The sequence below is a fragment of the Herpailurus yagouaroundi genome, unplaced genomic scaffold, assembly GCF_014898765.1.
Source record: "Herpailurus yagouaroundi ecotype Mexico unplaced genomic scaffold, PumYag 199, whole genome shotgun sequence".
Lineage (NCBI taxonomy): Eukaryota > Metazoa > Chordata > Mammalia > Carnivora > Felidae > Herpailurus > Herpailurus yagouaroundi.
In genome coordinates, this window is record NW_024412430.1 from 22,195,450 (window position 1) to 22,207,007 (window position 11,558).

Sequence of the window (11,558 nt, forward strand, 5' to 3'; positions counted from 1 at the left end):
AGAGGAGAGGAGAGGAGAGGAGAGGAGAGGAGAGGAGAGGAGAGGAGGAGGAGGAGGAGGAGGAGGAAAAAGGAAAGGAGAGGGAAGGGGAGGGGAGGGGAGGGGAGGGGAGGGGAAGGGAGAGGAGAGGAGAGGAGAGGAGAGGAGAGGAGAGGAGAGGAGAGGAGAGGAGAGGAGAGGAGAGGAAAAGGAAAAGGAAAGGCCTCCTACACCCCCTTGAGAGCTTCACGACACCATGGGCGTTTTAAAGGCCCTGAGAAGTACTGCAACAGCAATGCCTGCCTGACCCAGCACTCCCCATCAGGGAAGAAACCTAGGCCATGCCACCAGGCACTGCCTCACTGTGTGAGCTACCCCCTCCCCACCCCAAGCCTCCTCGTCTGCAAAAGCAGAGTCCCCAAATCTCTTTAGGTGGTTCCAAAGACCCAATGAGCTCACAGGTGGTCTAGGAGTCCAAAAAAGTCCTTCCCGCCCACTCTCTGCATGCGGCCAGCTGACAGCCACGCTCAGATCTCTCTGCAGAGGACAACCCCAGCCAAGGCAGCCTTCTGGAGAACACTGGGGCCCGAAGTACCAAGCCTCGCCCAGTACCCCACTCAGCCCCAGCAGCTCCTCTGCCCAAGGGTCTGTGCGGGACTCATACCATGACATCTTCATTTCTGGAGCCACTGTGGAGAGATCTCCCTCCCGAACCCTGTGGGAAATATGCCCAGCTCATGGGGAGGCAGGCATGACAGGGACCACATGTCTGGGCCCTCCCAGCACCAACACCCCGGGACAGACACTGAGGGAGCCCATAACCCAGAGCTACCTCTCTGGGGCCTAGAACACTCGGTCCAGCCCGGCTTCCCCCACACGGCCAGCATGGCTGAGAACTTTCTAGAACAGCAAACAAAAACAGTAATGAACCCTGAAACATAGCCTCTCCTTGAAAAGACAGCATTAAAGGATTATTTATATATTTATCTATTGGGGGGGCAAGGGTGGGGGGAGAGAGAGAATCCCAAGCAGGTTCTGTGCTGATAACTCCCGATGGGGGCTCAATCCCATGACCCTGGGATCATGACCTCAGCCGAAATCAAGAGGCAGACACTCAATCAACTGAGCCACCCAGGTGCTCCTAAAAGACCCTTTAGAAACAAAAAGATTTTAAAACCTGGGACACCCCTGTGAATGCCACTGCAGTTGTAGAGTGCACGTACGTGTGGGAACGAGAGCCCAGGGAGAACAGGCACATCACCGGAATTCAGAGCGGGGTGTTCCATATCTGCAAGCTGCTTTAACGTGGCTGTAACCGGGGCTTTTTTAAACTGACAGACTATTTCTTAGAGAGGTTCTAGGTTTACAGAAAGATTTAGCAAAAAGTACAGAATTCTCACCTACTCCCTTACGACCCCCACTCAGCCTCCTCTTATTAGCTGCACGGGGCACTTGACTGTAACTGATGCGGCAGGATGGATACATTATTAACTAGAGTCTATAGTTCCCGTGTCAGGGTTCATTCCTGGCGGTTACGTTCTGTGGTCTGGACAAATGTATTAGGACACTCGTCACAGGATCACACAGAGTGGTGACATGGCCTCCAATTGCCCTGTGCTGCCCCCATTCAGCCCCCACCCAACCCCCAGGAACCACCAACTCTTTACTGGCTCCACAACTGTGCCTTTTTCCGGAACTCACAGTTGGAATCACACAGTATGGAGCCTTCTCGAACTGGCTTCTTTCACTCAGTAATACGCGTTTAAGATTCGTTTCTGCCTTTTCATGACTTCATAACTCATTTCTTTCCAGCACTGAGTAATATCCCCTTGTCTGGAGGGACACAGGGTATCTGTCCATCCCCCGCTGAAGGACATCTTGGATGCTTCCAAGTTTTTGGTAAAGCCGCTGCAGACATGGCGTGCAGGTTTTGTGTAGATATCAGTTTTTAGCTTGTTCAGGTCAACACCTCGGGTTCGCTCGGCGGATCGAATGGGAAGAGCGTGTTCAGGTTTGTAAGCAGCAGCCTTCCCAGGCTTCCCCGCTCTGCGTTCCCTGCAGCTGTGACTGGGCGCTCCCGCAGCTGTGCGCCCCCGCCAGCACATGTTGTTCAGTGCTCTGGATTTCGGCCCTTCTAGATGTGCAGTGGAATCTAGTTTTAATTTGCATTTTCTTGGTGACGAGTGATGTGGAGCATGCTTCTTCGCGGTGTGTGCGTCTCCTATGGGGAGGTGTCTGTGGCCCGTTTTAGTCAGGTTGTTTGTTCTCTAATTGTTGAGTTTTAGGGATTCTTGGTATGTTAAGATTTTTTTTCATAGATTGTGCCCTTGCTTTGTATTTAAAATGTCACTGCCAAGAGTATCGCCTTGATACCAAAACCAGATAAAGACACAACAAAAGGGGCGCCTGGGTGGCTCAAACATCCGGCTTCAGCTCAGGGTCATGATCTCATGGGTTGTGAGTTTGAGCCCCACGTCGGGCTCTGTGCTGACAGCTCAGAGCCTGGAGCCTGCTTCGGATTCTATCTCTCTCTCTCTCTCTCCCCCCCCCCCCGGCCCCACTTGTGCTCTGTCTCCCCCTCTCTCTCTCTGAAAAATAAAAAAAAATAAAATGTAAGAAAAAAAAAAAAGACACAACAAAACAAGAGAACTACAGGCCAATATCCCTGATGGACACAGATGCAAAAATCCACCACAAAATACTAGCAAACCAAATCCAACAATACATTTTAAAAAATCATGCACCATGATCAAGTGGAATTTATTCCTGGTTTGCAAGAGTGGTTCGGTATTTGCAAAACAATGAACGTGATACATCACATCAATAAGAGAAAAGGTAAGAACCATATGATCGTCTCAACAGATGTAGAAAAAGCACCTGACAAAGTACAGCATCCATTCTTGATAAAAACTCCTAACAAGGGGCGCCTGGGTGGCTCAGGTGGCTGAGTGTCCCACTTGGGCTCAGGTCATGATCTCACAGTTCATGGGTTCGAACCCCATGTCAGGCTCACTGCTGTCAGCACAGAGCCTGCTTCAGGTCCTCTGTCCCCCCCTCTCTCTGCCCATCCCATGCTCATGCTCTCTCTTTCAAAGATAAATACACATTTAAAATAAAACCCTCAACAAAGTAGGTTTAGAAGGAACGTACCTCAGGGCACCTGGGTGGCTCAGTAGATTGAGCATCTGACTGAGCATCAGGTCATAATCTCACAGTTCGTGGGTTCCAGCTCCACATCTGTGCTGATAGCTCAGAGCCCAGAACCTACTTCAGATTCTATGTCTCCCTCTCTCTGCCCTTCCCCTGCTCATGCTCTCTCTCTCTCAAAACTAAATAAACATTTTAAAAAGTTTTTTTAAAAAAGGAACATGCCTTAACTATATATATACGTGTGTGTGTACGTATATATACATATATATACTTATATGCATATATGTGTGTGTATATGCATATGTACATATCTTTCAAAACCCCACAGCTAACATATTCAATGGCTTAAAACAGGGAGCACTTCCCTCTAAGGCCAGGAACAAGACACGGATGTCCACTCTCACCACTTTTATTCAACACAGGAAGTCCTAGCCTCAGCAATCAGGCAAGAAAAAGAAACAAAACGCATCCAAACTGGTAAGAAAGAAATAAAACTTTCACTGTTTGCAGGTGACATGATACTATACACAGAATTCCTAAAGACTCCACCAAAAAACTACTAGAACTGATAAACAAATTCAGTGAAGTCACAGGATACAAAATAAATACACAGAAATCGGATACATTTCTATACACTAAGTAGCAAGAGAGAAATTAAGAAAACAATCCCATTTACAATTGCACCAAAAATAATAAGATGCCTAGGAATAAACCTAACCAAGGAGGTGAAAGACCTGTCCTCTGAAAACTATAGAACACTGATGAAGGAAACCGAAGACATCACAAAGAACTCGAAAAATAGGATGCCCAGGTGGCTCTGTTGATCAAGCGTCCGACTTCGGCTCAAGACATGATCTAACGGCTCATGAGTTCAAGCCCCACATCAGGCTCTCTGCTGTCAGCACTGAGCTTGCTTCAGTTCCTGTTCTCTCTCTCTCTTTCTGCCCCATCCAAGCTCATGTTTTCGGTCTCAAAAATAAATAAAAACATTAAAAAAAAAAAAAAAAAAGACCTGGAAAGACAGGATGTCCGCGTGGCTCAGGTGGTTGAGCGTCTGATGCTTAACTTCAGTTCATGGTCATAGGATCAAGCCCAGTGTCGGGCTCGGCACTGAACGTGGACCTGCTTGGGATTCTCTCTCTCCCTCTCTGCCCCACGCCCACTCACGTGCACCCACTCTCTCACACACGCTCTCTCTCAAAATAAATAATAAAGAACAAAAAAGGAATGGAAAGACGTACCGTGCTTATGGACTGGAAGAACAAATATTGTTAAAATGTCTGTATTACCCAAAGCAATCTACACATTTAATTCAATCTCTACCAAAACACCACCAGCATTTTTTTCAGAGCTAAAGAAACAATCCTAAAATTTGTATGGAACCACAAAAGACCTTAAAGAGCCAAAGCAATTCTGAAAAAGAAAAGCAAAGTATCACAGTTCCAAATATTACAAAACCATAGTGATCAAAACAGTATGGTACTGGCACAAAAAACAGAGACGCAGATCAGTGGAACGGAACAGAAAACCCAGAAATAAGCCTACAATTATGTGGTCAACTAACTTTCAATAAAGGACACAAGAACATACAATGGGAAAAGGACAGGTTCTTCAAAAAATGGTGTTGGGAAAAGTGCACAGCTATGCACAAAAGAATGAAACTGCATCCTTTCTTACACCACACACAAAAACAAACTCAAAATGGATTAAAGACCTACAGGTAAGACCTGGAAACACAAAAATCCTAGAAGAGAGCACAGGCAGGAAGTTCTCTGACATCAGCCATAGCAACCTTTTCCTAGACCTGTCTCTGGAGAGAAGGGGAAAAAAGCAAAGATAAACTATTGGGACTACATCAAAATAAAAGGCTTCTGGGACACCTAGGCGGCTCAGTCAGTTAAGTGTCCAAGTCTTGATCTCGGCTCAGGTCATGATCTCAAGGTTTTGTGAGTTTGAGTCCCACATTCGGCTCTGTGCTGGCAGCGTGGAGCCTGCTTGGGATTCTCTCTCTTCTATGCCTCTCTGTCTCTCTCAAAATAAACACTAAAATTTTTAAAATTAAAACAAAAAGCTTCTGCAGAGCAAAGAAAACCAACAAATCTAAAAGGCAATCTACTGAATGGGAGAAGACATTTACAAATGACATATCGGATCAAGGGTTAGTATCCAAAATATGTGAAGAAGTTACACAAACCAACACCCAAAAAACAAACAACCCAACTACAAATGGGCAGAAAACAGGAACAGCTATTTCTCCAAAGAAGACATCCAGATGGCTAAGAGACACATGAAATCATCTCAACATCGCTCATCATCAGGGAAACACAAGTGAAAACCACAATAAGCTACTGCCTCACACCTGTCAGAATGGCTAAAATCAAAAACCCAGGAAACAAAAAGGTGTTGGAAAGGATGTGGAGAAAAGAGAACCCTCTTGCACCGCTGGAGGGAATGCAAACCGGTGCAGCCACTCTGGAAAACAACGTGGAGGTTCCTCAAAAAGTTAAAATTGAACTACCTCACGACCTAGCAACTCCATTTGTAGGTACTTATTCAAAAATACAAGAACACTAATTCAAAGGGATACACGCACCCCACATTTACAGCAACACATTTACAGTAGCCAAGACATGGAAGGAACCCAAGTGCCAATCGAGCGATGAATAAGGAAGAAGTGGTTTATACACAATGGACTATTACTCGGCCATAAACAGGATGAAATGTTGCCATTTGCAATGGCACAGATGGAGCCAGAGAGTATTATGCTATGCAAAATAAGTCAGTCCGAGAAAGACAAATACCGTATGATTTCACACACGTGTGGAATTTAAGAAACAAAACAAACAAGCAAAGGGGGGGAAAAGCGAGACAAACCAAGAAACAGAGTCTTAACTACAGAGAACAAACTGGTGGCCACCCGAGGGGAGGCGGGCCGGGGCCCGGGGGGAAGAAGGTTTTGGGGATTAAGGAGGGCAAGTGCGATGGGCACTGGGTGATGTACGAGATGTTGAATCGCCACAGCACACACGTGAAACTAATGTTATTACACTGTGTGTTACCTGCACCGGAATTAAAATAAAATGAAGTAAGATAAGTCCTTGCCAAGCCCGTGCTCGTCCAGACTCTCTGTCACCTTCCAGGAGTTTTATAGTTTTGTAGGGTGCATTTAGGTCTCCGACCCATTCTGAACTAATTTTGTGGAGTAAGGTCTATGCACATTCACTTCTTCGCATGTGGACATCCGACTGCCCCAACACCAGCTGTCGAAGAGGCGGGTCTCTGCTCCCCAGGGTTGTCTCTGCTCCCTTGTCAAAGGTCAGTTACCTGCATTCATCTGGGTCTGTTTCTGGGCTCGCGGTCCCGTTCCACTGAACTAGCTGTTCTTTTGCCAACATCGCACTGTCTTCATCCCTTTCTATTATCCCTTTCCCAAAAAAGGTGACACGTGTTTAAGGAAAGCCAACATAAATTAGAGTTAGTGAGCGAGTATTCTGGGAAATCTTGGAATCCCAGCCTCCAGGGAACAGGACTGGATTTGAAAACTCCGAAGCGAGCACAGCCGCAGCCAACCGTCACGATGCTGACCTCCGACGGGCCGCCCTCCCCGTCCTGAGCCACCCTCCTGGGCCTCTCCACCCAAACAACCCCTACATCCTCTGTGGCCACAGGGAGATCCTAACCTGCTTCTTAGGCACTCCAGCTGCCATGTTCACACCTCCTTCTTATCTGCCTCAGCGGCAGCCAGGAATTAAAACTGAGCACAGGCCCCTGCCGGCCCGCACCTGGGAGGCCCTGCACCACCCAGGGACACCAGCCCCTGCCCACAGGCAGGCCTCCAGGCTCCTCCCCTGTCAGCCACTCTCTTCACAATGATTTTGTTTTTGTTTTTGTTTTTGTTTTTGTTTTTGTTTTGCAGGGGGAGCTTCACGCTGGGTGCCTGCTCTGTGCTAGAGGCCAAACACTTCTCAATAGTCCCCAAGACCCCATGAGGTCGGCTAGCACCATGCCCACTACACAGATAGGTAAACCAAGACTCACAAAGGCAGGTGTCGTCCCCAAGGCCTCCCCACTGGGAAACTTGTGGGCCCGGGGTCCAAACGCAGCAGGGCCCCTGGTCTGGGGCGTCTGTGTGCACTGGGCAGGGTGTCCAGCCCGGCTGTGAGGCTCCCAAACACCCTGCCCAGTGCCACAGGCAGTTTCCACGTCGCCGCTCAGCCACAAGGACGCCTGAACCTCTGTAGACCAGGTCAAGTGCTGTTCCCTCAAAGAGGTGATCTGGACTTCCGTGTCATCACCTTGGGTACCATCCAGCTTCAGCCTAGAGCTGGCCCAAGCCACAGGCCCCAAGAGAGGCCTATGGCCACGCACAGGGCCGCAAGTCTGAGCCATTCTGGAAGGTGAGTGGCAGGCACAGGGCCAGCCAGGACCGCAGGATGGCCTCTCCCCACACTCCCTCACCTCCTCCGTGAAGACCTGACTCTCACACCCTGATGTGGTCTGTCCGGCTCACTGCGGTACCCCCAGGCTGGAACCAGGGCACACGCTAAACCCATGCCAAGTGAGCCAACGAAACGCAGCAGCCTGCCCCGCTGCACCCCTCACCTAGGACCTGGCATCTGGAACCCTCCGGAACAGCTCCCTACCCACTTTACAATTTTTTTTCTTGCCGTCACATTCTGGCTAACAGCCTGCCCGCAAAGCTTGTACACCTGAGTAAGCCTGCAGCCACGACCTGAAAGCACACTGGTAGCGGGGGAGATGCCCACAAGCCCTCCACGAATGAGAACAGGGTCCTCGTTCTGGGGCCCAAGTTCCTTGGCAATCAGGCCCTTGTCAGGCTCGGCCCCGTGCCCCAGGTCCAGGACCTCCGAGGACGCCCTGACAGACACATGCTGGGCAGCGGGAACGAGTCATGGGCACTCAGCGTGCCCACAACAGCGACCCTCAGCTCAGGATGCTTACCTGTCACCACTGCGCACGCCGGCCTCGCCCACACCGCATCGCATTTTTGCACAGGAAGGAAGGGGAGGAGACCCATCTATCTACCTGGGCCTCTCACCAGAACCGTGAGCCATAACGCACGTGAAACACCGCTCGGAAAAGCAAGCTCTGCCTTGACATCAACTGATTTCAAATTTCAGCTCTCGGACAAAACTCAGCGATAAAGACACAAAGATAAAAATAAAAACGCAGGGTGACCACCAGCCAAACTGGGTCCTACGCATCATATTCCAGCAAGCGAGCACCGTCCCCTCCACGTGTCCATTTCCCTCCCCTGCCCCACGTCACCCTGCTCGTGGACACTCTGAAAGCAGACAAGACCATGGGTCTGAAGCTGTCAGCACCACAAGCTGGGTCCCTGGCCTGTCTGTGGGGGGGCGGTGGGGCACCTCAGGCCAGGTATGCAGCTCCGTGCCTGGCACAGGTGGGGCGCCGGGGCCACAGGAGAGGCCTCTGGGCCGCAGTGATGCCAGGCAGCCCCCAGTATCCTCAGAGGACAGCAAGGAGACCAGGGCACCCGCACACCCACACGTAACGAGCCACCCAGGGCCCAGGCAGGTGAGCAGCGCACAGACGTCTGGCTACAGCAGGCAAGTCAGGAACACGCAGCAACCCCACGACCACAGGAAGGGGGTGCCGGCGGTCAGACGTCATCTGGTCTTGTGGTCCCTGGCCTGGAACCCAGGCCTGCCCCTTGGGCGCCCAGCCATGTCTGGGCAATGCAGAACAGCAGGACAACTTCATGTCAGTACCCGCGGGATGTAGGAACCTGTCCCCAGCTGGCGGGGCTCGGCCGCCGAAGTAGATCTTTAGGACTCCCCCAGCCCCGGAAAGGCCCTGCCAGTGTTCCAAGCAGAGGGTCAAGGCCCAGCACCCCCACGAGGCAGGATGATCCCCACACTGGGTGTGCATCTAGACACCAGCATAGGAAACATGGTTCCAGGTAGAGACCCTGACCCCCTGCAGGAGGCAGTGCCCAGCCCCACAAGAGCAGCTCCCCAAAGCCTTCTGCAGGGAGAACCCCATCTCCCCAGAAGGCATGGGGCCATAAACAGGACAGGGCGGCATCCCAGAGGGGGTTGCAAAGGCTCTCTCCAAGCTTCTGAGAAAGTCACCAAAGGAACAGGTGACTCAGGAATGGCCACCTCCAGCCTCCAACAAGACTTCCAGATGCCAGCCAGATCTGGGCTGGCTGCATTATTCTCTGCTCAGGGACACACACCAGCTCAGAGGCGGCAGCAGGTAAGAAGGTGCCCTGCGCCACCCAGGACAGCGTCAGTGGTCGAGACCTGCCCCCGACACTGGGAAGCCTGGGACAGGGTCTGTGCAGGAGCAGAGCTGGCCAGGGCACGGGCCTGCGGACGCGGGAACACGAGCCAGAGAGAGAGCAGCCGTCACGAGTGCGTGTGCGCTTCCTCAGCTGCTGTCTCAACGTGCTCTGGGGCCAGAACGAAAGTTCGTTCAAGAGAAAGGAGACAGGGAGGTAATTCCGTAAAATGGCTTCCCCCACAGCTCAGCGTCAGCTCTGATCACCTGGGGAATTCAGGAGGTGACATCTCTTACTGCCCTTTGCTGTGAGACAAACACACATCACCGCAAGGCTCTCGCAACACTAATTTAGGGAAAGCAATTGGACGTCGTGGGGAGCTCACATCCTCCGAGCCAGACTCACCAGGTCTTACGTGTGGCCTCCCCCAGCTCAGGCGGGGCACCCTGGGAGAAGAGTGGCAGTTCTAGCAAAGGCCAGCAGGAGCAGAGGCCCCCAGCCTCCCGAAAGCAGGAGAGGGAAACAGACTTCAGAGAGGCGGTCTGGGGGCATTCCAGAGCAGCCAGCCAAGGCACTTCTGGGGGCTGAGGAAAGGGGCTCAGGGGGTGGGAGGACTCCTGTGGAGCTCCCCATGCTGAAGGCAACACTCCCAGTGACCCCCCCCCTCCACTGACACTCCTGACACCCGGCAATCCCGGGGACCAGCAGAGGGTGGACACCTCCCCGTTAGGCACTAGGAAACTCCCTCCCCGGGTACAAAGCCAACATGCCACCTGTTGCCCTCCCTTGGTGCGCCCCGTTCCCCACGCTCACCTCCTCTGCTACGGACGCGCTCACCGGGGCTGGTGGCTTCCTCCCGTGATGCTACAATCCCCCTTACCCTCCCACCAACTCCGTCTGTGTTGGCGATGGTGACCTTGGGGGGTCCTCAACAATAAACGGGGTAAACAACAGCAGGTTCTCGACGGCCGTCCAGCTGCTCCAGGTCACCTGGTGCAGAACCCCCTCAGGCCTGCCCAGCAGAAGCAGCTGACCCCAGAGGCTGCCCTCTTGCCGGGAGAAGTACTGGCACAGCTGTCGGCCAACGGGGGCTGCCCGCACCCCCCTGTTCAAGAACCACCACCAGACGGGCGGGAAGCCCTCTCCGGCCTCCCCACCAGCACCCAGAGTCCAGGCTGGACAGCAGCCAGGCTCCAGGCCTGTGCTCTGCTCAGGGAGCCAGATGCAGAGTAAGAGGCTCCTGAGGGTCACGTGCGCCCGCAGCGCCTCATCACTGCTGAGGCCTACCTCCGCTCCCGCCCAGCACCCTGCGCAGGCCAGCCGTGGCAGAGCACCAGCAGGTGCCCACGGTGACACACAGGGTCACCCGGCGACAGGGAGAAGGTGGGAAGTCAAGAAGCAAGGCCTCGCTCTAAACCCCGGGCACCCCTGCCCCCTCTCCGGTCCTCCCTTTCAGATTTCGAAAACCCCGGGCCTCTTATGCAGCAGTGACACCCAGCTCACTCCCCGTCATCCTCGGCACACCAGGGCCCCAAGACGGCAGACCACCGAGGCCACCCCTCAGCAGGGCCCAGAACCTACAGCCACGACGGAGGAGAGCTCAGTCCCTCCTGAAGGACTCCCCAGGGCGCCAGCAGCCCTGCCAGAAAGACCCCACGTGTCCACTGCAAAACCAAGGGGCTGCAGGAAGGGGTGGCCTCTGGAGCTCCTTGTCTCGGGAGAAAGGCTAAGGACGGGCCGACACCCCGAAAATTAGTGGGGCTCCCACTCATGCAGGGGCCCAGAGAACAGAACGACCACATCCGGTTTCTGAGCCAAAAAAGCAGGCGGCCTGCAGCGTAGCGGGTGGCCCTGTGTCAGGCACGGAAGGTGCTCCGACTTTACAGGGTGCCAGGGTCAGCTTACACCCAAGCAGCGGCTCTCGCACAGGATGGCCGGTGCGGGACAGCTGCCCCCACCCCCAACGAGGGAGGGCCTGTGAACACCCACTCTGACAGGCACTGCTCTGGCTTCCAAGGCTGGCCCGGGGCAGCTCGGGTTACCGTTTATATAATCTCTAGGGCCGGGCGGACACAGCCAACGTGAGGGCAAGGTTATGAAAAATGCATGCCCAGAGCCTTTACATCAGAAGAAAAAAAAAAAAAAAAAAAAAAAAAAAACC

General features: G+C 52.7%; 1 protein-coding gene across 1 annotated transcript in view; it reads right to left on the reverse strand.

Annotated features, from left to right (window-relative positions):
- WNK2 (WNK lysine deficient protein kinase 2) overlaps positions 1-11,558 on the reverse strand; it is a 144,947-nt gene that overhangs the window by 123,698 nt on the left and 9,691 nt on the right. The window lies entirely within an intron of this gene.